The sequence below is a fragment of the Aythya ferina genome (genome assembly GCF_964211825.1).
Source record: "Aythya ferina genome assembly, chromosome: 1".
Lineage (NCBI taxonomy): Eukaryota > Metazoa > Chordata > Aves > Anseriformes > Anatidae > Aythya > Aythya ferina.
Window position 1 is genome coordinate 101,394,545 of NC_140296.1, and position 26,644 is coordinate 101,421,188.

The 26,644-nt window shown below is 37.4% G+C and overlaps 1 long non-coding RNA gene across 1 annotated transcript in view; it reads left to right on the forward strand.

Moving 5' to 3' along the window:
* Positions 1-16,656, forward strand: part of LOC311442176 — a 507,255-nt gene extending 490,599 nt beyond the window's left edge. Inside the window, exon 2 of the long non-coding RNA XR_014696485.1 lies at positions 16,421-16,656. This is a non-coding gene — a long non-coding RNA (uncharacterized lncRNA). The remainder of the gene's footprint in view (positions 1-16,420) is intronic.
* The last annotated feature ends 9,988 nt before the right edge of the window (positions 16,657-26,644 follow it).

Consider the following 26,644-nt stretch of genomic DNA (forward strand, 5'->3'; position numbering starts at 1 on the left):
TATATAAATACTAAAGCATTTTTACAACAGTACGTATGAAGTAACAAACATTCCCTGTGGCACAAATAAATTCTACAGCTCCACAACAAGGTGTTTAATACTAGCAGCAGGAGAGATACCATTTGAGAGGAATAACAGTTTTCCAGCTTTTAAGATTCTCACATCCTAAAGTGCTTAGAGTGGTTCAATTATTTTCCATAGATTGGTCTGTTGCTGTTTACAGGGTTTGATTTTGGCTGCATACATTTCCCTCTCCTCTGCAATACAAAATGACAGGAAGCCACATCTATCTGGATATAGTTGCTGTTAAATTCCAGATGCTGTATTGACTAATTACTGAATGTACAAATGGCTGCATTTTCAGTGTCATCTCTAACATAATTCTTATCAGATTTAACTCATACACAGCACTCTTAATTCACAGATAAACAATAACACAAAACAGAAGGACATATAAATACCTACTCTATACAGAGAGGTAAAGATATAAAATAACTTCCTAAAGATCACATGCTGAGAATATAAACTTGGTTTCTTCGTTCCCATAATTTCCAAAAAATGCACAAAAAATCTTTTGAAAATATCGATCTTCTTGACTTGTATGACCTCATTCATCTACTTACTATCACATAAACAAATCATGTTAAAAGGTGAGGAGAGAGAGCTTACCAAATTGCTTCATTTTCTGGTGGCTCCCTGAGTTAAAATATGATTGTGCTTTTAATGGAGTCTAGAGAAAATTCAACATAACCTCTAAATTGCTTAGTCTATTCTGAAAGGGATAATTCCTTGAACAATATCCATTTGGACAACTGTTATTTATTTATTAGGAGGAAGAAACCATCACCAAATATTAGCAATGCTGAATGTATGTATGCATTAACAGCTGAGATACAAGGCTGTCTATACCACATCAAGACCAAATTCTACAAAAATGCGATCACGTATAACACAGAGTGAGAAAACTACTGTTATCCTTAAGTCATGCTGGGAGGACCTCTCACAAACTAATGACCCCTTTAATACATGGAAGACCATAGCTCCTGCAGCTATGTAAACAACAACCCTGCACCCTAGTTGTCATAGATACCTAAAATATGCTCTCTGCCAAGCACCAGAAATTACCCAGAAATACTACCAAACACCAAGATGAATTTGGCAGGCAATGCCTGAATTTGCCTTGCAAACAGTCACACCACACCTAGATTGACTAAAACTTTCCTGTGTTTATGTGCCAGACAAGAACATTTTTTCAGTCAATTAGTGCATTCAAAATCAAAGGATCCTAGAAAACTTGAGTTATGAAGTATACTCTGTAGGTCACCCAGTTTAACCTCCTGCTCAAAGCAGGTCGGTCAAGCTTCAGAGTTTGATCAGGAGTCTCAGATTTTGGTCCAGAAAATCTGAGTATTTCCTAGGACAGAGACTACTCCTCTCTCCTGTACAACCAGTGCCAGTGCTCAAATGCTTTCATTGTGAAGAATGTTTTTCCTCATTTCCCACCAGAATTTCCACTGTTGCAACCTACGAGCACTGCTTTTTGTCATTTTGCTTTGTACTTCTAAGAGTCTGATGACATTTCCTCTATAGCTCCCATTTATCAGTTAACAATAGCAATTAGACTCCCCTTTTCCTTTGCATGCTAAGAAAATCCAGTTCTCTCAGTTTCCTCATGGGATGTACAACCCAACCTTCCTGCTAATTTAGAAACCCTTAACTGGACTCTCTGCAGTTTGTTCACCATCTCTCCTGTGCTGTAGGGAACATAGACACAGCCACACAGTTGCTGAGTGAAGGGGGGTAATAATTTGCCTTGATCTGCTGCCTGCACTCCTGCTAAATGCAAGTCAGTATGCTGGTGACCTTCCTTACCTCAAGGACTCTCTACAATTCACATCCAATTTGCAATCCACCAGGACCCCAGGGACCTTTTTGTGTGGAAGTGCTACCAACCTGAGTAATATCTGTGCAAAACAACTCTGAATCAGTAGTGATGCCAGTATGTGAACAGTGGAAATACTTAGGGCCTCATTATAAATCCAGTTCTCCATTCATTCAGTTCAGTCCCACATTAACTCTATTGACCTATGCTATGTTTTATTCTTTTGTCACCTTCAGACAAATAAGAAGTAGCTACTGATTTACTGCCATATCTTGTGTATAGGAAGGGAAAAAAAAATCATGTTCCTAGTGAATATTCATCATCATTTTTGCTTTAAATACCATATTGTGTGTTCAAAGGTCATAACAGTTCTCTAATAAAGTAATAAACTTCTGATATTTAGTCCATTACCTACTGTGCAGGAAAAATTTGCATGACACTAATTATGATTTACAGCATGGCTGTGTGCAGAAATAGGGATGAGTAATGATACCAACTTGTGCTGAAACTAGTAGCATCTTCTTTCTGCTCTAACACTGTCAAAGGAGTTTTGCTTTTGCTGCCACTTTGATTATCCTTTATCACGGGTTGGAGTGGCATACACAGCCAAGGCCCTCCCTCCTTACAGACAGCCCTGGTCATGGATTTTGCTGTTGATCATCACTTAGTCTCACCCATTTGTTTCTTCAAACTGCAGTATTTACTACTTTGAATGGAATACACAAAGATAGCCCGAACATCTGGGCTGGAGACTGTCACAAACTTTAACTGTGGATGAATTCTCAAAGAGCAAATTTTAGAGGGCTTTGTCTTTCACTTCACTGCATGAAGATATCCTACCTCCTTGATAAAACTGTATGAGGAAAATCAAAACCCAAAATCTTGAGAAGACTGTTCAGTCTGATATGGGAAGATAAAAAGCCCAAAGACAACAAGTTCTGGTTATGCTTTGCAGTAGAGAGAGATGAAACAAAATTCTGTTCTGAAGTTTTGCTTTAGACAGCTACAAAAAGCATCTCCAGACTCTGTATTCACAGAAAGCACATATTCTCTTGACCACATGACATCATTTCTTCTTCCTATTTTTAGACATCATTGCATTACTCATTATTAATTCATCTTTGCTACCAGTTTCCCAGTGGATGTTCCAAATAACGGACCTTGTATAATTTCTCAGGCGTTTTTAACAATACAGGGAGGCCACAAGACAGCTAGCTAAAGTGGTTTTTTTTTGTTTTTTTTTTTTTTTTTTTTACATGACAATGTAGGATATTTTCTTTTGTTATAGATCATCTCTGTAAAAGGATGACAATCTTTGTTAAAAATCTGTATGATTAGAAGCCTAGTCTTTGTAATGTTACTGTGTAAGCCTCTCCTTTATCAGGTCTTGTTACTGTACAGAATTCTATGCAAGATGTACAGAGCCATTGTCTGTCACATGTAAAATTCAGAATCATGCATATTATTCCTTTTTCTTGAATTATTTGGCTGTTATTTTACTTTTGCATATAAAAAAAAATAAATAAAGTAGCCAGCTCCAGCTTTATTTATTTATTTTAAGTAGAGCTTTCTTAATCCTAACACAGAGGCTTTCATCTTTGAAGCAAGTAAACAAGGAAAAGACAGATTTCTTTTTAAACCCACTGACTATAAGGGCTTGTTCATCCTGTAAGTTTTTTTTAGTACTCTAATCCTTTATTCTGCTTTTAATGTAATGTGAATTTACAGTCAGAGTTGGCAGGGATTTTTTTTTCTTTAAAGTATTATGCTAAGAGCCTGCATGTATCAAGGAATGGGCAATAGAATGAAGGGTGATGGGTTCTTTTTTTTTTTTTTTCCTTGAATTATATCAAATCCATAATGTCTGGGTAAAAACCTATTTAGAAATGAAGTTCATGTAAGTTTGTAGTAGTTAGTAGAGATACTAAAGCACCATAGAGTCAGGTTCAAACTCAGATCCGTACTCCAACCGAAAGACATTACCAGGCTTGCCTGAGGTGGGAGAATGGATCCCAGAGATGTGCCTGTAATTCTAAATAGCCATTGCAAGCTAGAGCAGTTTTAGTCACTTTAACAGAAATGTAAAAGTCTGAACCTCCTCCCCATTCATTCTTTCTGGAACTGGGATTACTGATTGTGCTTTCATTATGCATTCTGTTGTATAGGCCTGGATACCTTTTTAACATTCTAATATACTATCTGATTTTGGTTTACCTTTCAAAAATAAATTAATAAATAAATGGCATTACACCATAGCCAGACAGCTGCAAAATGGTCATTAGATACAATCTTTGATACAATTATGGAATGAACTCTGTATACCTACATCATGAATTTGGATTTATTTCCTCAGGGAAAAAGCCTAAACAGCATAGTTTTTCACCTAGAATTGCACACTGACCTGACCCTGGAATAAAAGGGCATTCCTTCCAATTTATTTATTTAGTAAATATATTGTTCAGACAGCTGGAGGTCAACATTATTTTGTGCTAGTTCTCAGGTTAAGTAGCCCATTCATTGCAGATCTCACTCCCTCTGTCAGAAGCCCCTGCAGGAATCAGAGTCATGATCACTTTAAGCAAGCTCAGGGCCAAGATTTCCTTTGTCTCTGTGAAATTAATTTTGTTGTGTATCAGAATGTAAAGATGCAGTAAAGACAAACATTTCAATTACATAGGGTAATAATACAGGAAGGTTTTGAATTTTAGATTGATACATCAAGATCATTGCCAGGTTTTAAGTTAGTTTGTTTTAAATAAAATCTATATTTAGATCTCATTTAGACATTTTTCTTCCCCTTAAAAACATGAGCAAATTATTCCAAGTGGCCTGGACACAGAATGCTAGATTTTCACACAGCACAAACAGGAATTTAGATATTATAGTTCTTATAAGTCTATATGAACTAAGGGAGGAGAGGAGCTAAAAGTTGCTGCTAAGAGCTGCTCAAATCCCTATAGGAGCTGCTGACAAATTTGCCATTATCTTGTCATGTTTCAGAGTAGAATCTCCTCCTTCTGAAAGAACTAAAATTTATGGGAAGAATTTGGTTATGGAAAGTAATGGAAAGATAACTTCTGCTACAGTAAGCATATTGAAAGACTACAGCTTGACCTAGCCATCCTCTGTGAAAAGAAAGTAAAGGAAGCTGTCACTAAAGGAAGTATTACCATTGGGATCTACATATTGCCATATTTTGTAAATCAAGATTTTGCAGCCAGGTAAGACCAAGTCAGATTAATCTTAGGTCTCAGCCCATGGAAGCTAAAGTTGGCAAGAAAAAAAAAAAAAAAAAAGATGATCCTGAAAGAGTTAAAAATAGGAAGGAAAAAAAAAAAAGAAGTACTCAGGATAAAAAAGGCCAATCGTTTTGTTCTGGAGATGTATATCAATAGCCTAGGTAATAGCCATAATGTATTAACAGGCACAGGCAAATGGAGGAACTTCTCTAGCACTTTTTGTAGAGCAAAGGTGTTGGTGCCCAGTATGCTGGACTGACTTTAGCAATTTCACTTAGATTATTAGTATTTTGTTTACAGGGAGAGTATTATAATATATTCTGATATTAGACAGGCAATCCATAAAGTACATTGATTCACATATTTATACCTTTCCCAAAGAGCATATGTCACAAGCACACAACAGAGTGTACTAGAGTTTTGTGCCAAGCAATCAGCTCCATAAAATAGGTCACAACATTGAAAGTTCAATTTTCTAATGATTATAGAGAAGAAAATGGAAGATGCTTCACTTATTCCAGAGAATATGGCATAAATTAGGGATGGTGGCTGAATCTTAGGATTTCAAATAAAAACCACTCTTTGTATGTCAAATGTTCCTTCAAAACCCTGGTCTTGCAATATTGATTTCAGATTATGAAATATGATGTCTATACAATAATGTATAATGCATTATTTATGTATAATGTATAATGTATAATGTATAATGTATATTATATATTATATATTATATATTATATATTATATATTATATATTATATATTATATATAATTTATATAATAATTTATATTTATAATAATAATTTATATAATAATACATTATATATTATTATATATATAATATAGAGTTCTATGATTCTATGAATGCAGTTTTCTTACCTATAACTCAACTATCTACCTTTTTGTAAAATTACTTAAAAATGCAAAGCTGTCCTGCCTGATACATAATTTCTTCACAAGTTTAGAAATCTAAAATCTGAGGTTATAATTAAACACAAAGAAAAATTTCCGGTATAAACATTATTGTTTTGTAAGATTAAAGCCCTCTTCTGTCACACAGATTTATGGAAAGTGCTCCTAACATGAATATCTTCCCCATCTTGCATTTACTAAGTGAGTTTTTGCTAGTTTGGTTTTTCATGAATTATTTCCCTTGCATAACACCTTTTTATAAATAACACCATTCTTATGGCTAATAATAAGAATACTAAGAAGAAATCAAGCAGAACTGTAAAAGGGCAAGTCAACATAGTTTATAATGGCATTTGGGGATGCTTGAGACATACAATACATCAAAGTCCATAATTCAGTTCTGAAAACACATGCTCCACATAATCAACTCATTCTTTCACTGGCATCCAAAAACCAGAAATATATGTTCAGCTTCAAAAAAGTCTTCACTAATGTAATATATTTCAGATTTACCACAGACTGAACAGGGAGTGAATTACAAGCATTTTCAAAGACTATCACAAACTCTCCATGCTGCTCTTCTAATGAAAACCTGAAAACTCTCCAAAGAAAAACAGGATATCTTTTTATCCTGTTACTAAGATATATTTATATCTTAGTAGAAGAATTAACCAACAGAACACAGGAACACATTTTATGCTAGGCCAAATCCTGCTTTGCCTTGTTTGAATCAATACCGGTAGTCACACAAGAGAAGCAATTTGATAAGTGAATCGAGTGACCAGAAAATTAGAGCAATTTCAACAGAGACAATCCTCAAGGTTTAGAATTTATATGAAGAAAGCAAATAAATTAAGCACCAGCAAAATTAACAATAAAACTTTGCAAATGGGAATGAAAACTCCTACCTTCCCACGGTCTTCTTTTCTTTACCATCAGCCACCCGTGAAGGAAGTACTGGAGCTGATTGAAAAGTAACACCCTTTGTACCAAGGCCTTCTACACGAGTTAGAAGCTTTTGGAGAGTGACAGTTTGTCTCCAGCTACAGCTGATAATTTTAATGTAGGAGTGTAGGCTTATCTATAAAAAGCCTATTGTTGCTCAAAATAAAATTTTAGATTAGACAGCAACAATATTCATTAACTGAAATAAAGTAGTAATATGTTAATGACCACCCACTTGCAGTATAATATCAATATAGACCCTGTTTATATTAATTCTTTTCATTCTTTTCCAAGCATCAGATATTTTGCATATCAATACTCTGATTTTGCAAAAACAACTTACTGGGCATTTTAAGTAGAAATATCATAAGTAGAAGGACTTGAAAACAAGCATGTGGATGCTCATGAGATCAGGAGTCTTTTTGTGAATTCCGAGGCTCCCTCTGATGAATGTAGTCATGCTGTTTTGCACAAGTCTTGGGTGACATTCTGTATTAATAAGACAATTATCAAATGCATCTTTTGTTCTTACAGTGTTTGTTTTTTTCAGTATACAAACAAATTTAATACTAGGTCTCTGATATTCGATCTTAATATGTTGTATTTCAAGCCCTCATTCCACAAAAGCTTTCAACTCTGTAGAGCTGTCACACCAAAAGATAGCTCGTCTGAGCCTTGTCAACACTGCAGCTTTTATAAGCATATGTCCTGACTCAGCAGAAAGAATCTATTTCTCCAAAAACATTATCACCTCCATTTTCTTTCCTGTTTTCCCTGTATACTAGCATTTATTTTTCCTTGAAAGAACAGAAAATAGTTTCTCATTTTGAGAACAATGAATAAACAGTGCCATCTTCTGTCTGTGTCACTGAGTAGGAAAACAGGGCAGTAGAAAGTGAAATTAGAAAACTAAGCTCTAATGTTTAGGTTGCAAAGTTAGATGTGAAATCACATTGTTTTTTGCACACACTATATAACACAATACATTCTTATAATGCCTAGAGGTATAAAAAGCTTTTTCAAACAGTCATACATATTAAGGCACTGCCTTGGAATAAATTGCCTAAATAACATATTCTTTTTTTTTTTTTTTCCAGAGGGGTGAGAACACAGGATTATTGTCGACTACTGAAGTCTGCATTAGTAAGAATATTATAGAGTGTAAGAAATCAAGTATGCGGAAGTTGTGAAATGACAAAATTAAGGATGTTACTACAGTACTCAATGACGTGATCTATATGATGTTTTATTTTCAGAGGAGTAAGCATAAGATCATTGTCAACTACTTAAGACTATAGTATTTATCAGTGACCTTCTACGATTTTGTATTGGGTTTACATGGCAAGGTTTTGGTAGCAGGGGTAGTCTGGGGTGGCCTCTGTGGGAAGAGTTCAGAAGCTGCCCCATGTTAGATCAGAGCCAGCTCCATCTGGCTCCAAAGGGACCTGCTGCTGCCCAGAGCCAAGCCAATAAGTGATGTTGTTTGTGCCTCTGTGAGAGCATATTTAAGAAGGGGAAAAAAGCTGCTGCAGAATGGCAGCTGGGAGAGCAAGGAGCGAGAAACAGCCCTGCAGGCCCAAAGGTCAATGCAAAAGGAGGGCAGGAGTTATGCCAGGTCTAGGGGCAGAAGCTCCCCTGTGGCCTGTGGAGAGGCCCCTGGTGGAGCAGGCTGTCCCCCTGCAGCCCATGGGTCCCACATGGAGGAGATCTCCACGCTGCAGCCCATGGAGGAGCCCCCGGTGGAGCAGGTGGATGTGGCCTGGAGGAGGCTGCGGCCCATGAAGAGCCCCCTCAGGAGCAGGCCCCGGGCCAGAGCTGCAGCCTGTGGAGAGGAGCCCATGCAGGAGCAGGGGGTCTGGGGGGAGCTGCCGCCCGTGGGGGACCCATGCTGGAGCAGTTTACTCCTGACTGATGGACCCCGTGGTACGGAGCCACGTTGGAGCAGTTCTTGAAGAGCTGCTGCCCGTGGGAAGACCACACAGGATCAGTTTGGGAAGGATGGCATCCCATGGGAGGGACCCCACAAGGAACAGGGGCAGAGAGTGACCATGAAGGAGCAGCAGACATGAAGTGTTAGGGACCAACTGCAGGCACCATTCTCTGTTCCCCTGCACCACTCTGGGAGAGAGCATAGAATAGGGTGGATGGGAGGAAGGTGTTTTGAATAGTTGCGGTTTATTTTTAGTTTCTCATTTCTCTAGCTTGTTAGCAATAGGTAATAAATTTCTCTAATCTCCCTATGCCAAGTCTTTTTTGCATGTGACGATAATGATTGAGTGATCTTCCTGTCCTTATTTCAACCCTTGAGCCCTTTCCATTGTATTTTCTCCCCCTTTCCCTTTGAGGAAGGGGGAGTGAAAGAGCAGTTGTGGTGGAGCTCATCTGCCCACCTGAGTAAAACCACCACAGATTAACATATTTTTAATGCTCTGGAGCTTACATTTGTATTTTCCTTTGTAAAAAGACAGTAATTTAGTCACCATTTGTGACTAAACTTTAACCATCATTTATATGTCTTAATTAGTGCTATGGATAAAGTAGGAACATCTAAAAAAATCTGAGATTGAGTCATTTCTTTTATAAATTACATATATGTTCTTGAAACTAGGAAGTTGCAGTCACTCCAAATGGTAATGGAGAGAGAGAAAGCATGATGTTCTGTTTATTTCAGACATGAAAGAAGTGTTTGCACTCATTCATTTATTTACATGTAGAAGAAACAGAAAGTAGAAGAAAAACAAGCTTAGAATGTAAAAACAATCAGATCACTATCACAGAATTAATGAAATCCTGCAACAATCTGCATTAAAACTACCAACAGTTTTGTGAAGATTCCATCAACTATAGAGCACAATATACATGTATTTATGATATACTTTTCTAAAAGGCTAATGGAAGTAGTGCATGTTGTTCTCAGGAGACCATACATTAATTCCTATGGCCACTAGCCATTTTAGCAGTGGCACTTTGCTGCAATCCCCTGAGTTTTACTATGCAAAGTAGGAGTTTGCCTCTCTGAACAATTCCTACTGTGGTTATGAACTGAAGAAATTAAACATCTTCAATGTTATGGGTTCACCATATACTGGAGCTCACCATATATTGGGGTTCACATTCTACTGTCTCAAGAGGAATAACTGTTGCGGAGAGGACTTGCCGAAGAAATAAAGTAGCCATGGAGGACCTATTTCTGACATTAGAGAAAAAAACAAATTGGCATAGCAACTAAAATGGGTGAAGCAGTAATTCCCTCTCAGTTCTGCCAAAGATATCCTAAGTGATCAAAAAAAAAAAAAAAAGAAAAAAAGAAAAGTCCATTAGATGTCTGGAACAGAGTATAGTTATTAAATGTTCATGTAGCTTTTAGCATGGTGCAGAGTCCGAAAGTCTGCTGTGTTTTTCTTTGAGAAGGGGACGGGGAAAGTAAGGATAGAAAACTGTGTATGAATACATTCAATACTTTAAAATACAAACATTTAAAAGAAATTACTCCAAAAAATTTTGTTGGAAGAATATTGTAGAGGGTAAAAAATCAAGTATGCAGAAGTTATGAAATGATAAAATTAAGGTGTTGCTTCAATATTCAATGACATTATAATATGGTTTAATTTCAGGATTATATACTATTTCTGTTATTTAATATAGTTTTCTCCTGAAATGAAGCCTTTATAATGACTACAGGAAAGTGCATAATCCCTCTGTAAGTCTGTAAAAAAATTGGGTTTCCCTAGCTTTGCTGTTGATGTAAACTTCCACAACATCAGGATTGCTCTGCATAAGGCTATTAAGATTTACATGTATGTAATGGGGCTTCCATATACGCTCTGACAGTGCACAGTCTTGGGGCACAAAACTCTCTGCCCTGCTTTTGAACCTGTCCAGCCTGGTCCCATTCACCCTGGTCTCAATTGTGTTCTCCAGTCCCTTTTTCCTAAGTCCAGTCATGGTCTTGCTCATCCAATCCCACAGACATATCCAGGATCCATTCTCACCTCTCCACAGTTGTTTTAAACACCCAGATCATCAATCAACCTGGACTCCCAACCTCTCCTTCCACAGCCTTCCCTGCTCTCTGTCTATTCATTCTAACTTCACTGCTAGCTCTGTCCCAACATCCTCAACATCCCTCTCCCTCACCTTGTGCTTTCAGCTTTCTCTCTAACTTGTTATTCCTTCTGCACAGGAACAAAATAATTACTTGAATGTCAGGCTGGTACAGAGCATAGGAAGAATAACAAGTAGTTACTGTGTGGACACCACTCCTACTTTAAACCCAATCAGCTGAGAGCAATAATTACTGGAGAAGTTCAAATTTATTTTCTAACTCTCTTAAAAATAACATGTTGAGGAATTTGCATGTAAGTAACCCTGTTCACAAAGTATGAATGAAATAAACTTACACAATACTTCTGTGATTGAGACATGATTTGTGGGGGTGTGATGCATTTTGTTTTATATTCTACAAAGTCATAGTATTGTTGTAGGTGTGATGTCTAAAACTATTAGCAAGACCACATTCAGACTACAGACAGTATAGTTTACAGACAGGTTAGTCTAAAGAACAAACAAACAAACAAACAAATTTCCCTGTAAACCTCAATCAGTTTGCATTTTTGATGGTAAATATTAATTTATGCATTCCCTGCCAACAAAGCCTAAAGCATTTGTTTAATTTCATGAATATGGATACATTCATGACTTCAAAAGAATAACTGTGTATGAAGCAGGATTTAAAAATTAAGAGCTTTGAAATACTTGTATTGCTTTGATCCCCATAGTGCAAAAAGATTGGAGAAAGAAGGATATACTCTTTGACTTTAAAAGTAAAATAAGCTGTGCTTTGGATTACTTCCAGCCCCAGTAGAATAATTTATCATATAACGCACTTAAAAAAAAATAAATTAACAGTGCTAATTTATTCAAAACATCACTTTGCAGTGTTTATTCCTACAAGTATTTATTAACACTTGATATTAACAAAAAAAAAAAAAAAGAAGGAAGAGGAAGAAAAAGGAAAATATCAGTCCCCAACTTTCTGCTACATTAGGCTTCCTGTTAGAAAGCATTTGTTATGCGTATACAAGATCTATATTTCATATTTAGGAAGGAGGTTGGACTCGATGATGTTGAGGTCTCTTCCAACCTAGACAATTCTGTGATTCTATGAAGTGGTCTAGTCACAGGTGTCTTGTTAAGAAAAAAATAAAGATACAATTATTATTTTTTTTAATCTTTGACCATCTCAGAAGCTTTCTGGTATAACAACAAAGACGTACTACCTAGTGCAACAACAAATCTGTACTACATTCTTTTCAATTTCTTAGTCCTAAAACAGGTTGTAAAAAAAGTAACAATGATTTGCTTCTTCATTTCAGTGGGAAGGGCTTCTATGTAAGCTAATAATAGCCTTCATAACCCATAATAAGAATAACCCTCTTTAAATATTCAGCAGAGTCAACATTTAATTATTTCAGTGTGCCAGCTGGTCATTATGGGATATTATAGGAAATAATGACATGATGTGGAGAATTATAAAATGATGGCTCCCTCTTGCAACTTTTTTAAAAAACATTTGAAGGCTTGAATTACTTCATATAGTGTTTTTAATTTGTACTTTGTTCTGTTTTTCAAAAGATGACACTATCCAAGGACAGCTCTTTCTTTTTTTGAAGCAACTGAACAAAAAATCTGGCAGCTAAGCCCGGTAAGGAGAGATTTCTCTTTCTATTTGAATATTTTTGTTTTGTTTTGTTTTGTTTGTTTGTTTTGTTTTTTCAAAATGGAATAACATAAAATGATGCAAATAAAATGATGCTGTGCCACCTCAATACTGGTAGAATTCCTACCTAGAATTCTTTTTTATTATGTACATATTAATGAAAGATAGCAACACATTGCAAAATGAACTTACACGAGCCCTTTCCATTTGTACAGCAAACTTGTCTCTGTTTCTAATTGCTGCAAGCATCTTAATACATTAGCAGTAGCTCAAGCACAATATATTCACTTTTCAAGGTTACCAAATATACACAACCAGAAGAGTGTATTAAGAGACACAATCATTATACTCCAATATATTTTTATAAAAACAAGCGTTCCTATTGTTTTCTGGTTTTGGAGACAGGTTTTTTTCTTTCAGTAAATATGTATATAATGATGATTGGGATTTCCCATCAGAATGTATTTTTATTAGGAAAAAAAATAAATCATTTTTATTTGAAAAATTCATGTTTCACAGTGAATATTTCAATGTTTCCTCAGTAAAAGCAAAACGATAAATTCACCTCTTGGTGTGAGAATTTCCTGAGTATTTAATTTATTACTACAAAACTGACAAGGTCCATTCAAGTGGATATCAGGGACAGAAATCAGACACCAGATTAAAGGAAGACGGTATCTGGCAATCTAACCATAAAACTGACTGGTAGATGCCTTCCAATTGCACTCATTGTTTTCCAGAGAAACCAAAACTTACCTGAATCTCTTAATTGCTAACACAAGATGAAAGCAGGCCTAGATCAGAAGTGATTAGATAAACAGTGAGCAGACCCTGACATTTTTTAAGCACTCAGAAGCTTAACTTTTTTTTTTCTGAAAATATCAAATATTTTGAGTTTTACATTATAAATATGCTACTCCTAATTATAAAAGTACATTAGTATTTTAAAACCAAATTAAAACAGAATGTTTTGCTATAGCAAAATAAATAAATAAAAGGATGTTGAAACTATTTATTAAAGACATCAGAACTGTTCATTAAGAATTACGCACAAAAGTATCATCAAAATGGCCAGTGAAAAGGTGTTAGACTGAAAATTTCTCAATGATCTTTATTCCTTAATTAGTTGTTCTTAGTTAACCATTTAAATGCCTCATGAGTAAGAGTATTTACTTTTCAGCTTTCAAAAACAGTAGCCTTATTAATGATTTAAGACTACAGGGGGAGATCTATTAATGAAAGTGAGACTATAAACAAGTAAAAGAGTCTGATACCATATACTTGATTTCAATTGTTTGAAAAAAAAGTGTTTGGAAAAAAAAATCCACAGTAGTTATTTGACCAAGGTCAAAGGTAACCAACTGTTTATACTCATCTCTGTGCTCTGTGATCCATTTCCTTTTGTCATGTAGATGATTCTTGATTTCCTTTGGATCAGTGGGTATCCTGAAAAGACTAGCATACATGAGTCAGTGCTCAAGTAAGTGCTACTTAACAGGTAGGTTGATTACATTTAAAACTCCCTTCAAAGAAAGAGATTAATCAGGCAGATTTGTACTTCTTGTTCTTAAGAGTCCAGGTTTTTAGAGCTTGTCTTCAACCTCATCTGTAAAGAATGTAGACTCTTTCAAAGTTTGAAATGCTTTGATGTCATTGAATGTCAATTTTCTGTATAAAACTCCGGAGTATTAATCCTATTATTTAATTATTATTATTCAGTATGTAAAAATTAGATACAACAGAAAATGCATGCAATTTATCGTCAAACTACTCAGGAGGAAAATTTACTCTTGATTTAATCTCTAAATCCTGCTTCATACCATTGATATAATTGAACAGTGGGAATAACTGCAAGCATACTGCGTGCATACAGTTTAAATAATAATTTTATTTCTTGTTTGGAAAAAACACTATAAAACATGTATGTTCTTATGTATTTATAAGCAATTATGATACAGTGAGAGTTTGTTAATTTTTTATGGATTTGTGCCATGGAATGCCATACTCCTGAAAATTCCTTCTCTTTTTTTAAGTAATAATTTCAAAATGGTGACCATTTTTGCCAGTATAAAATCAAAATGGGGTTTTCAAGTCAAGCAGCAACAAAAGAGTAATTTGTTTCTCAGCACTGTAGGGGCAGAATGGGAGAGGCAGTTTAAAGGAACAGAAAAATGCTGCAGCTGACGTTGAAGACATAAACCTACAAATGCTTGAGAGGCTTGAAAGAAGCCACAGGAGACAGAGTCAACACAAAGCCAGTTACATAAAAACAAGCTGTATTGGGTCAGATGATAGTTCCCATGTGCTGTCTCCAAAGATACTGATGTTGGATATTTAAGGAAAGAATATCAGAAATAGGGCATGTACAGAATTATTCTTCCTCTAGTGTACTATCCCAGCATTCAAGACCCTGTAGTTGAGACATTTCTAAAGTGGCAAAATAGCTTATCTTTATTCAAACAGATGATAGTTACAGCTCCAGTAAATGGTAAAACTGTATTATATTTTCTCTGACCTTACACATTTTCAGGAAATTGTCTCCTGACACCAAATCCAGTGCAGATAATAGGTGAAGCAGAGAGAAAAAGTCCTGGAGGGTCTACCAGGGATAAAACCATTCTCTAGAAAGATGTATGAACCAGGAAAAGAACCAGGGCTTTCCACATAGCACATAAAAATCTTTCCCACTGAGTGTTACCAATTTAACACAATATTATGGGGAGATGCTGGTAGATCACCTTTTTTCCTTGTTGTAATATTTATTGCAAAGAGGAATGAGAACCATTCTCAGTAATAAGAATATAGAGCACCATCTGATGCACACAGATTTACTGAGAGGAATGAGAAGTTGGTACTGGTATAACCCTCAGCTTTCAATAAGCAGCAAGATGGCTTATAGTGAGGACAAAGGAACCTGATTCTTCTGTTTGTGGGACACTACTGAAATGAATGCATTAGATTCTATTTCTAAATATGCACATACAGAAGAAAAGAAGTCTTAGTATCAGATGTTGTTAGGGTGACTTGCCCCAGAAATCTCTTAATTGTTCGCATTCCTTTGTATAGGATTGTCTACATTTTTTCCTCTTGATATGGTGTCGTGGTTCCGCTCGAGTGGGCAGCCGAGCTCCACCACAGCCGCTCTCCCACTCCCCCTCCTCAAAGAGGAATGGGGAGAAAATATGTGAAAAGGGCTCAAGGGTTGAGACAAGAATGAGAAAATCACTCAGTAATTATTGTAACGGGCAAAACAGACTCGGCATAAGGAGATAGTAAGATTTATTGCCTATTACTAACAAGCAAGAGAAGTGAGAAAACAAAGGAAAAAAAAAAACAAAAGCACCTTCCCCCCCATCCACCCTCTTCCACCTCCTCCCCCCGAACGGCGCAGGGGAACGGGGGAATGGGGCTTATGGTCAGTCTACACCACTTCTTCTCTGCCACTCCTTCTCGGTCACTCTCATCCCCTGTGCTGTGGGGTCCCACCCACGGGATGCAGTCCTTGATGAACTGGTCCGGCGTGGGCTTCCCACAGGCAGCAGCTCTTCCAGAACTGCTCCAGATATGGGTCCGTACCACGGGGTCCATCCCTCAGAAGAAAACTGCTCCAACCTGGCTCCCCCACGGGCAGCAGCTCCTGCCAAGTCACCTGCTCCTGCATGGGCTCCTCTCCACGGGCTACAGGTCCGGCCCAGAATTTGCTCCGGCAGGGGTCTTCCACAGGCGGCAGCCTCCATCGGTGCAGGGCCACCGGCTCCACCATGGTCTCCTCCACGGGCTGCAGCGTGGAACCCTGCTCCACCGTGGTACTCCATGGGCTGCAGGGGGACATCCTGCTTCGCCATGGTCCTCACCACAGGCTGCAGGGGACTTCTGCTCCGGCGCCTGGAGCACCTCTCCCCCTCCTTCTACACTGACCTTGGCACCTGCAGGCTGTTTCTCACTCCCGGCTGCTGTCTGGCGCAGCGTTTTTTTCCCTGTCTTAAATATGCTCTCACAGAGGCGCAAAACAACATCGCTTATTGGCTCAGATCTGGAAAACAATGGGGCCCTTCCCAAACATGGGTCAGCTTCTAGATCTTTCTCACAGAAACCACCCCTATGGCTCCCTGCTACCAAAACCTTGCCACGTAAACCCACTACATATGGGTAAGCTCTTTATATTGGACACAACTGGTTATAATTGATCCCTTCTGTCATGGCAGTTCCTGAAAAAGAAATTCTGAAAAAGGATGTTTCCTGTTCATTAACAGCATGTATGCGTCATCAAGGTATTAATTATTACCAAAACAGCAAGACAGTCAACATAGCTCCAGTTGTTTTAATATCTTCATGTTCCACAGAGCAAAGTATGTAAGCATATGTTTAATTTATGTAAGCATTCAACCCATTAGTCACTGGGCCTGAAGCATATTCTTAAAAAGGAACCATCATTATAAGGCCCAGGGCAAAGAAAATATGTGTTGATATTTATTTCTTGCAGTTTCATTTTCTCTTAAAAAAAATAAATAAATAAAAATCACTCCTTAGAGAAATGCCTACTTTCTGTCTAAAAAATGATTTTCTAAGTGTTGCAGTGATCTCATGCTTTAGCAACAAAAATGAGAAATATGAAATGAGACTTCTGAGCAAAGCTCAGTAGGTCTTACAGCTACATAGTACACTTTACCAAACACTTTCTGGTGTTTTGTTTTACCCTGATTGGACTTCATTCTGTACTGATTGGTGGAGGTTTTTATATTCTCAGGACTTCACTGCTTTGCATATTTGCAAGAAGGAAAAAATCATGTTCACTGACATTTTTATAAGTTACTTAATTTCTATGCCATTGTCAGCCATAAAAATAAATAAATAAATAAATAAATAAAAAGAGCAAGCTTGGCTTTGGATCTTTCTCAGTGACAAGAAAAAAAGGAGAAAAAAAAAAAAAAAAACAGCAAATATAAGGCTTGTTATGTGAAATATTCAGTGGAGTTAAGATAATAATGGCCATCAATTCACAAATTGCTTGTTGCCTATACAGAATCATACTAGAATGATGTATTCTGAGAGGAAAAAGAAAATAATAAAAATAATAATAAAGAAAAAAACAAACATGGGCTTATTTTTTTCTTTTTTGGCTGGAGTTATAGTGGAGGGAGGGGAGAGTGTTACAGTGATTAAGACATTCACTAACATTTAATCAAATATGCAAAATAGTTCAAAGGAAATTAAAACAAATCACAGTTTGAGCAATGTTTGATCAAAATTTGGAAAAAATCAAACAAAAAACAAACACAATGATTTTTGAAAATAAAATTTAAATGTTTATGACTTGCTTCAGCATGTTAATTCTTTATTTTGTGACCTCATTTTTCATGTCACACTTGAGTCACTTCTTTTTTGAGGATAAAAAATAATGTTTTAGGTTGATCTTAGCTTTTAAAATCTAGAAGCCTGCACCATCTTTATTTTAATAGTCTAAAATAACAGCCTCATAAAGAGGAATACTATCTGGTGCTTGTCAGAAAGCTGGCAGAAGTGCAAAAATGCACTGTGACCTGAAAGCCACCTCTATACTACGAACTGAAAAGTGCCTGAGGCTCTCTGGCTCTGAAGCTGTCTGGCACAGAAGAGTCCACATCCATACTGTTAAATTCATAAAATCAGAGTGGAATGATCATCAGTCCTGGGCTAAAACCATGCCAAGAATTGCTCTGAAGTGCATCAGTGACAAAGTCTGAGAGCCATTTAGTGCTACGGAAGCTTTCCTGGCTCCAATTTTGATGTACTATATGATACATTCAGGGATCAGAGCAAGCAATCCAGTTCTTCCACTACAGACAGGAGAATAACATAGGCATAGACAGAAAGACTATTATGAGTAGAGAAAGGTTTAGATTTTGTGAGAAAGGGGAAGGGGGGCAGGGGTTATCTTAATCCATTTTCCTAGCTACTCTCTTGACAATCAAATGCTATTTTGCTTTGAGCTAAAGTCAATTTAATCAGTCTAGCAAGCCTTCAGAAGAAACAAAACAAAACAAAACAAAAATTTACTTGGATGTGTCACAATAACAGAGTTGGTATAAGAGAAGCAGAAACACATAGACCTTATATTGGATTGATTGGATCTTATGGTTCCCATTCCCACTAACAATCAGGAACAGGAAGCTAGGCCCAAGAGGCAGCAAGAAAAGACAACAACAAGTTACAGGGCCAGGCCACTCCATAACTGTGACTTGTTTCTTCACCGGACTCATTCATCTTTCACTAATATGACTGAGAACCTCAAGAAGTCTATGGTAAATAACGTCGTGATAAAAAAAAAAAAAAAAAAAAACAAACAAACAAACAAACAAACAAACACAAGAGACTATGACTAAGCTCACCTTAATCAACATGCTTCAGAGAAGTAAAGGAAAATGGATACAAAGCTAGAGCTCAGACCTAATCTCATCAGATACTGGGGACAACATTTACATCACTACTTCCAGCTTAAACTGATGCTGGAACTTCACAGAACATTGGTGCAGCAGCAGCGGCAAGTTGGTCACAGCCATCAAGCTGGACACACATTCCTGCATCTGTGCCACAATGATTCTTAGTGCAGTGGTTGTGGTCTCCTGCTGTAAATTGCCTACATACCTTATGATTGTCATTTAATGCTGCATGAAAACAGACAGTAAAAAGAAACAGCAGCAGTAGCAATTATTTCTTAATCATTCCAGAGTACCACTAGGGAGAAACTCATGTTCTCACTGAGTGGTCACCCTTGAAGCTTCACAGTAGAAGCCAATAAACTTGCTATGCAGTACATGTGACTGCAGCCTTTTCATTTCCAAGTAAAGGCCACTTATACTGTGTGAAGAGGAAGGAAAGGCTCTGAACATATTAAAGAATGTTTGAAAGGTAATTGACTTGTACATTACCAAGGTGTAGTAATGGAAAAACATTCAGGGCAGCTTTATAAAGCGTAAATGTTTCAATGCAACCAATACTGCAATAGCTCATCTTTGAATCTATTAGCTTTAAAATGTCATTAATTACATTTCAAAATATTTACTGTTCCCTGTAATATGATTTGTAAGGCAATAAAACAGTGAGAAAACTAAAACAATATCCCTAATAAACAATAACTTGCTTAATATCAACATTTTAAGGATATGATTCTTGGCCAGAGACAAATACTGGAAGTTACTTACCTGTCCTGTGGCCAGAAAGGATGTAAATAAGGTAAGGGTAGAACTAACAGGTCTTCCACTGTCCTAAACATTTTTAAAAGCTAGCATGTTTTACAAATTAAAGTTTATGAGCAGCTGAATGATTTCAGAAGTAACCACGGAGAATGAATATATCAAGCTGATTTCACATTTCTGTAATTACACCCATATGACCCTTCACTCAGCATGGATAAAAGACCACTAGACAAAGAAGGCTCTGCTCTGCCAGGCAGGGTAGGAGGCTGGAGCCTGGCCCTGCTGTGGCCTCAGTGGAGTAGGGGCTGGCAGCCCTGAGGCTGGTGTGGGGCCTGGGCCTGGGTACATGGGGAAGCCCCAGAGGTGTGCAGGGATGGGCAGGGTTTGTGGCTTTCTTGGGGCCCAGACAGTGTGTTCTAAGGCAGCACCTGAATATAATGGCAATTTAAAAGTGTTAGACCCAAGCACTGCTGCAGGCCAGTTTTCTACTGCTTTTTACCTTTCAGGTTTTTGTTTGGTTGTTTTGTTTTGGTTTTGAGACTTGACATGACCTTATTCCATATTTCTCTGCTCCTTGTTGTGTTTTTTAGCATGGATCACATAGAAACACGCTCATCTTTGTCGAAGTCTATATGTCAGATTAAGTGGCCAAAATCTCCTAAAAAGTGATTTCAATATTACAGAAAACAATACAAGATTAAATGCATTAGTTTTGAACAACTTCTCTTTCATCTGAAAGTGCTATGGCAAAATAGTGTAATCGTGAGAAATGATGGCTAATATGGAGCTTACAACACACACAAAAATACTTAAAAAAAAAAAGAAAAAAAAAAGAAAAAAAAAAAAAAGAAAATAAGGGCAGTTAAACTACATCTAGCTGTCAACTTTGATATTATGTACTAACTGAAGGTTCCTTGAATCATGCTTCACTCTTTACGAGGTAAACTGCTATGTTGTTGGTTACTCTGAAGCTGTTTTAAATTTGAAGCCTTTTATTAATAAAATCACCAGCAAGGTTAGGAAGAGGAAGATTATTTACCAGGAGATCCTTCAGCATATAGAAACTGCTTCATGCAATTCTACTTCATTTCACAGAAAGAAGAAAAACAATCAAATCGTTTCTTAAAAAAAATAAAAAAAGTGTTTATTTTTTCCCAGATGCATCCAGGGGGAGTAGAAGAGAGGTGGGGATGTTAACCTCTCACAAAATAAATTTTCAAATGACATCTGTTTTTCCTTACATTTCCACATGGGAATTTAAAACAATCCTGCCAGTAAGAGCCAATGATTTAGCTCAGCATACTCCCTACAGAAATAATGAAGTTTCAGCTTTCTGAGTTGGAGGACTTTGCTTTGTAATGTAAATAGATTTTTTGCCTTGGGTTGCAAATATACAAACTATTTTAAATCCACTGTTTTAGAGAAGAGGGTCCAGCTGGCAGCTCATAGCACACATCCAGCTTGCAGGACACTTTTCTCTATCCCTTTTTGCCCAGACACTCTCATTGTTGTGATGATGCTGCTTGCCACAGGGTGTCACACAAACCATTCGCCCTTTATCTACACAAGTAGAGTCCCTCTCCATCCTTTTTACAAGAACCCTTTAAGTACTGAAAGGCCACAATGAGGTCCCCATGGAGCCTTCTCTTCTCCAGACTGAACATCCCCAGCTCTCTCAGCCTTTCTTCATAGGAGAGGTGCTCCAGCCCTCTGATCATCTTTGTGGCACTCTTCTGGACCCATTCTAACAGGTCCACATCTTTCTTGTGTTGGGGGCTCCAGATCTGGACACAGTACTCCAAGTGGGGACTCACGAGGGCAGAGTAGAGGGGGACAATCACCTCCCTTGACTTGCTGGCCACTCCTCTATTGATGCAGCCCAGGATGCAGTTGGCCTTCTGGGCTGCAAGCGCACACTGCTGGCTCATGTCGAGTGTCTCATCCACCAGCACCCTCAAATCCAACTCCGCAGGGCTGCTCTCAATGTACTTATGCCTGGGATTGCTCTGACCCAGGTGCAGCACCTTGCACTTGGACTTGTTGAACCTCATTAGGTTCACATGGGCCTGCTTCTCCAGCCTGTCCAGGTCCCTTTGGATGGCATTCCTTCCTTCTTTGGTATCAACTGCACCACTCAGCTTGGTGTCATCTGAAAACTTGCTGAGGGTGCATTCAGTCCCATCATATATGTCATTGATGAAGATATTGAAAAGCACCGGTACCAACACAGACCCCTGAGGGTCACCACTCATCACTGGCCTCCATCTGGACATAGAGCCATTGACCACTACTACCTGGGTGCATCCATCAAGCCAATTCTTTATCCACCAAATGGTCCACCCTTCAAATCCATATCTCTCCATTTTAGAAATCAGGGTGTCATGTGGGACTGTGCCAAAAGCCTTACAGAATTCCAGGTAGACTACTTCGGTCAGCCTTCCCTTGTCAACTGATGCAGTCACTCCATCATAGGCCACCAGATTGATTATGCCCTTGGTGAAGCCATGCTGGCTGTCTTAGATCACCTCTTTGTCTTGCGTGTGCCTTAATATTGCTTCAAGCAGGATCTGTTCCATGCTTTCCAAGCACAGAGATGAGGCTCACCAGTCCGCAGTTCTCCAGGTGCTCCTTTCTACCCTTTTTAAAAATGGGAGTGATGTTTCTCTCTTTCCAGTCACCAGGAACTTTGCATGACTATCATGACTTTTCAAGTATGATGGAGAGTGGCTTGGCAGCAATATCAGTCAGTTTCCTCAGGACCTTGGGATGGATGTCATCAGGCTCTGTAGACCTGTAGCTGTTCATTTGCATCAGGAGGTCCAGAACCTGCTCTTCACTTACAGAGATGTGAGAAGCCTGACTGTCAGTGAAGACTGAGGCAAAGAAGTTGTTAAGTACCTCAGCCTTCTCTATGTCTGTTGTTAGCAGTCCTCCATCAACATCTTTCAGAGGTGGTACACTTTCCTTTGTCTTTCTTTTCTGGCCAATGTACTGGTAGAATCCCTTGTTACTTTTTGCATCCCTCACCAAGTTTAGCTCTGTCAATTCCTTGGCTTTACTGATCCCATCCCTGCACATCCAGACAGCATTTCTGTACTTTTCCCAGGGAACACAGCCCTGTTTCCACTGCCTGTACAGCTCCTTCTTTTGCTTAAGTTTGACCAGGTCATTGCTCAGCCATACCGGTTTCCTGCCTTCCCTGCTTGATTTATTGCGCTTGGGGATGGAGAGCTCTTGCACTCTAAGAAAAATATCCTTAAAGACTTGCCAGCTCTGATCAGATCCTCTTTCCCAAAGAACAGTATCCCATGGGATCTCATCGACTAATTTTTTGAACAACTGGAAGTTTGCTCTTCTAAAGTTGAAGGTCCTGACTTTGCTCTTTGCCAGGCTCACATCCCTCAAGATCACAAACTGAACCAGGGCATGGTCACTGCAACCCAGACTGCCTCCAATCTTAACCTCTTTAATGACACATTGGTGAGCACCAGGTCCAGAAATGCTTTTTCTCTGGTTGGTTTGTCTAATACCTGGAAAAGGAAGTTGTCCTCAATACTATCAGACCACAACAGTACTTTTACCAAGCTAAAGGCAATAGCCTGCCAGTATATGCAGCAGTTGTAAAATGTTCTCCTTTTTTCCTAATGAATACTTTACTGCCATTAAACCATGATTCCAGCCATGATCTTAACTTCTTGCCTGAAATTTAAAGAATGGTCCACAAGCAACACAGCTGACTTTTTGTTCTTTTGGAAATGTTACAGCAACTAACAAAATTAAATCTTCATCATTACTGACATAAAAAGTCAAGAAAGATAATTTTTCCAGCTCCACAGAAAAATACACATCTCTTTATGTTAAAGAAATTTAAAGAATTGGAAAATGGAAAAGACTGAAAAAATTGTAAATAGACTTAAATAATTTTCCTCTTTCATAATTACAGATTTTGTGTCTAAAATACAAATTAAAATCTAGGAGGACTGAAGAATCTAGGTAGGGAAATAAGATTCACAAAGACAGGCTGTATACATAAACACAGAATGATTTAAGAATATTGCTTTCTCCACTATTTCAACTGAATCTATCAGTCACATACACCTATAGTTGCATAACCAGTTATACATATTTCCTCCGAATACTGAAAACTTCAATTGCTATCTATGATTATTTCTTTATGATTTTGAATGAGTATGGGTTTTGTATCAAAGTAATTAAAACACAGTAAATAGCAGCTTTGTATATGAAGTTAACATGCTTAAAAATCTAAGCAATTAATCAGTTACGAGACTTTTACTAAAACCATGAGTAAGTCTATGACTACCTAGAATCAATTCTCTGCATTTCTACTGCTTGAATGTCATTACAGAATTTATAATGAATCCAGAAATATTTTTTACAGGTATATGAACAATTTCAATTTTCTAGTAAAAAAAAAGTTCCTTTTGTATCTTAAGAAATACTACCTTTGAAAACATTTACCTCCTATTGAAAGTACTGGGTTTTTGCTGAATGAAAGTAAGATGACAAAGTGCCAAATGCTATGATACTTGTAAAATTTAGAAGTGTCCTGCTGGCATTGCATGATTCTATTTGTCTTTTAAGTTCAGTATTATTGATTAACTAATATCTCCTGCTGTGCACATCTATTCCCTTGTCAAGTTGAAGTTTCTGGCCACACTTGTCACTGGATATGTTATCTAGCTGGAGAACCAGATAGAGAATAGGGACCTGGTATTTCCTAGAAGCAGCACAAAGACATTTTCAATTTGTACTTTTATGATTTTTCACATTAAAAAAAAAAAAAAAAAGTTTTTAAAATATTGACTTGACTTTTTCATATTCAGAAAGTGTTATGATATTCCAGTGTTTTAGATAATTTTCTTTCACATGATATTCCATTGTATTTTCATAAATAGCAGTTTGTACAGAAACACTTAGACCTGCTCTTCTTCAGGCATGTCAGTGAAATCACCAGTGGGAATTTATTAATTTAAACAAGGTCTACTTAGAGTGAACACTTTCAGTTTCTTACAGTTCACTTCTACATAGAGATCTGCATTTGGACTTAGTCCTTTACTCTTCTGGAGAAAATGGAGTGCTGCATGTGAAAAGGATATCTCTTCTTTATATTTGCTATGACTAATAGGGGATAAAAAAGGTAGGGGCGAGGGGGGGGGTTGAATAGGAAGGACTGATGTAGATAATACATGACAAAATTATTATGAGTATTGACTTTAAAGGATGCCACCTCATTGTAAGAAGAGTCTATTATAATGAATCTCCGAGCAAAGAAGATATAAGAAGCCTGTTTTAATTCCCAGTTTACTTGGTCTACTGAGAGGAATAAGTAATGACAAGACAAAGGATTACTAAACTCCTAAACAAAGTCAAACTTTGTTTTTCTTTTGTTCTAGCCAATAGTAGGAAACCTGCTTTCATACATTAAGAACATGATTTTTTAATTATATTATTCTTCTACTTGGCTCTAATGCTGTAGGTGTTCTAAGTACAAGGCTATTTCTTTATTGGATTTTGGCAGAACAAAGAAATGGGGTCCAGTCAGATCCTGGAAGGCACCATCAGAGAACTAGCAATCAGAAAGATTATAAAGTTATTACAAGTGTATGGGCTCTGTTTTATTTTATGAGCTGTACTGTGCAGGGCTGCCAAATCCAAAAGATAATTAAGTGCAGCAAAGACATAAGAAAAAAGAGTCAAAGAAAATAATATTTACTCCTGAATAATCATTTTCACAATCAACTTTAATGCTTTGACAGAAATCCATCTCTGAATTGAGGAAGAAAGCTTTTGTAATTATTCTTTCTGACAGTCATATTGGCCCAACAAAGAATTGCAACTGCATCAGAAAATCTGAAACTAGAATTCCCAGAGGCAGAAAAACACTTATTCTTTTAGCATAATCTTTTCAAAGAAGACAAATGGAAGTTACTGTAGGCAGGAGAGGAGGGATGCTATAGATAGAAAGACAAACACAGAAGGATGGAGTCATTCACAGGTATGTGAAGCATGGTGGAAAAAAATGCATGTATCGCCAATAACACAGAATTAGCCCTTGCTAGCCACAATAGCCATAATATTATTAGCCACAATAGCTCTTGCTATTGGTTGTCACTGAAACCAGCCACCTACCATAAAGGTAGATGTGCAACAAGATTTACTTCTGTAATACATAGGTTGTGTGTATTTGTGTGGATAACTCAGTTATGCATACATATATATAAAATAAATTAATAAAACTTTCTTTCAGGAAAAAAAAATAATATTCAAATTCAATTTATTTTTTACGTACTAAATATACCTGTGAGCCTACACCACAACCTTGAATTCTGTTTCTTTTTAACTGGAAGAAAAATCATCTTTCTTTAGTTTCCTAGCCTTTTAAATAGAAAAAGAAAGAAACAGAATTCAGTGGTCTGCACTGTGACTTGCTACTGAGGAAGGACATCTCTTGGAAGGTGAAAGAAATGGATTTAAACTCATTTAGTTGCATGGGAAGATTTGATAGCTGTGCCACTCAGGGGAGTAGTGTAGCCAGCGTGGTGGTGTACCCCATATGCATATCCCAATGACTATGGTATTCTCCTGGGAAATGAGACAAATGGCTAGCCCTAGGGCAAGCCTTGCCCAAGAATGTGATTTTTGGAGTACTTTCTGGGAAAAGCAGCAGTGACTCAAGTCTCAAACAGAAAAGGAGAAATGCAAATGTTTCTCATCCCACACATTTAAAAGATGACCAGCTTCTCTTCAGTAA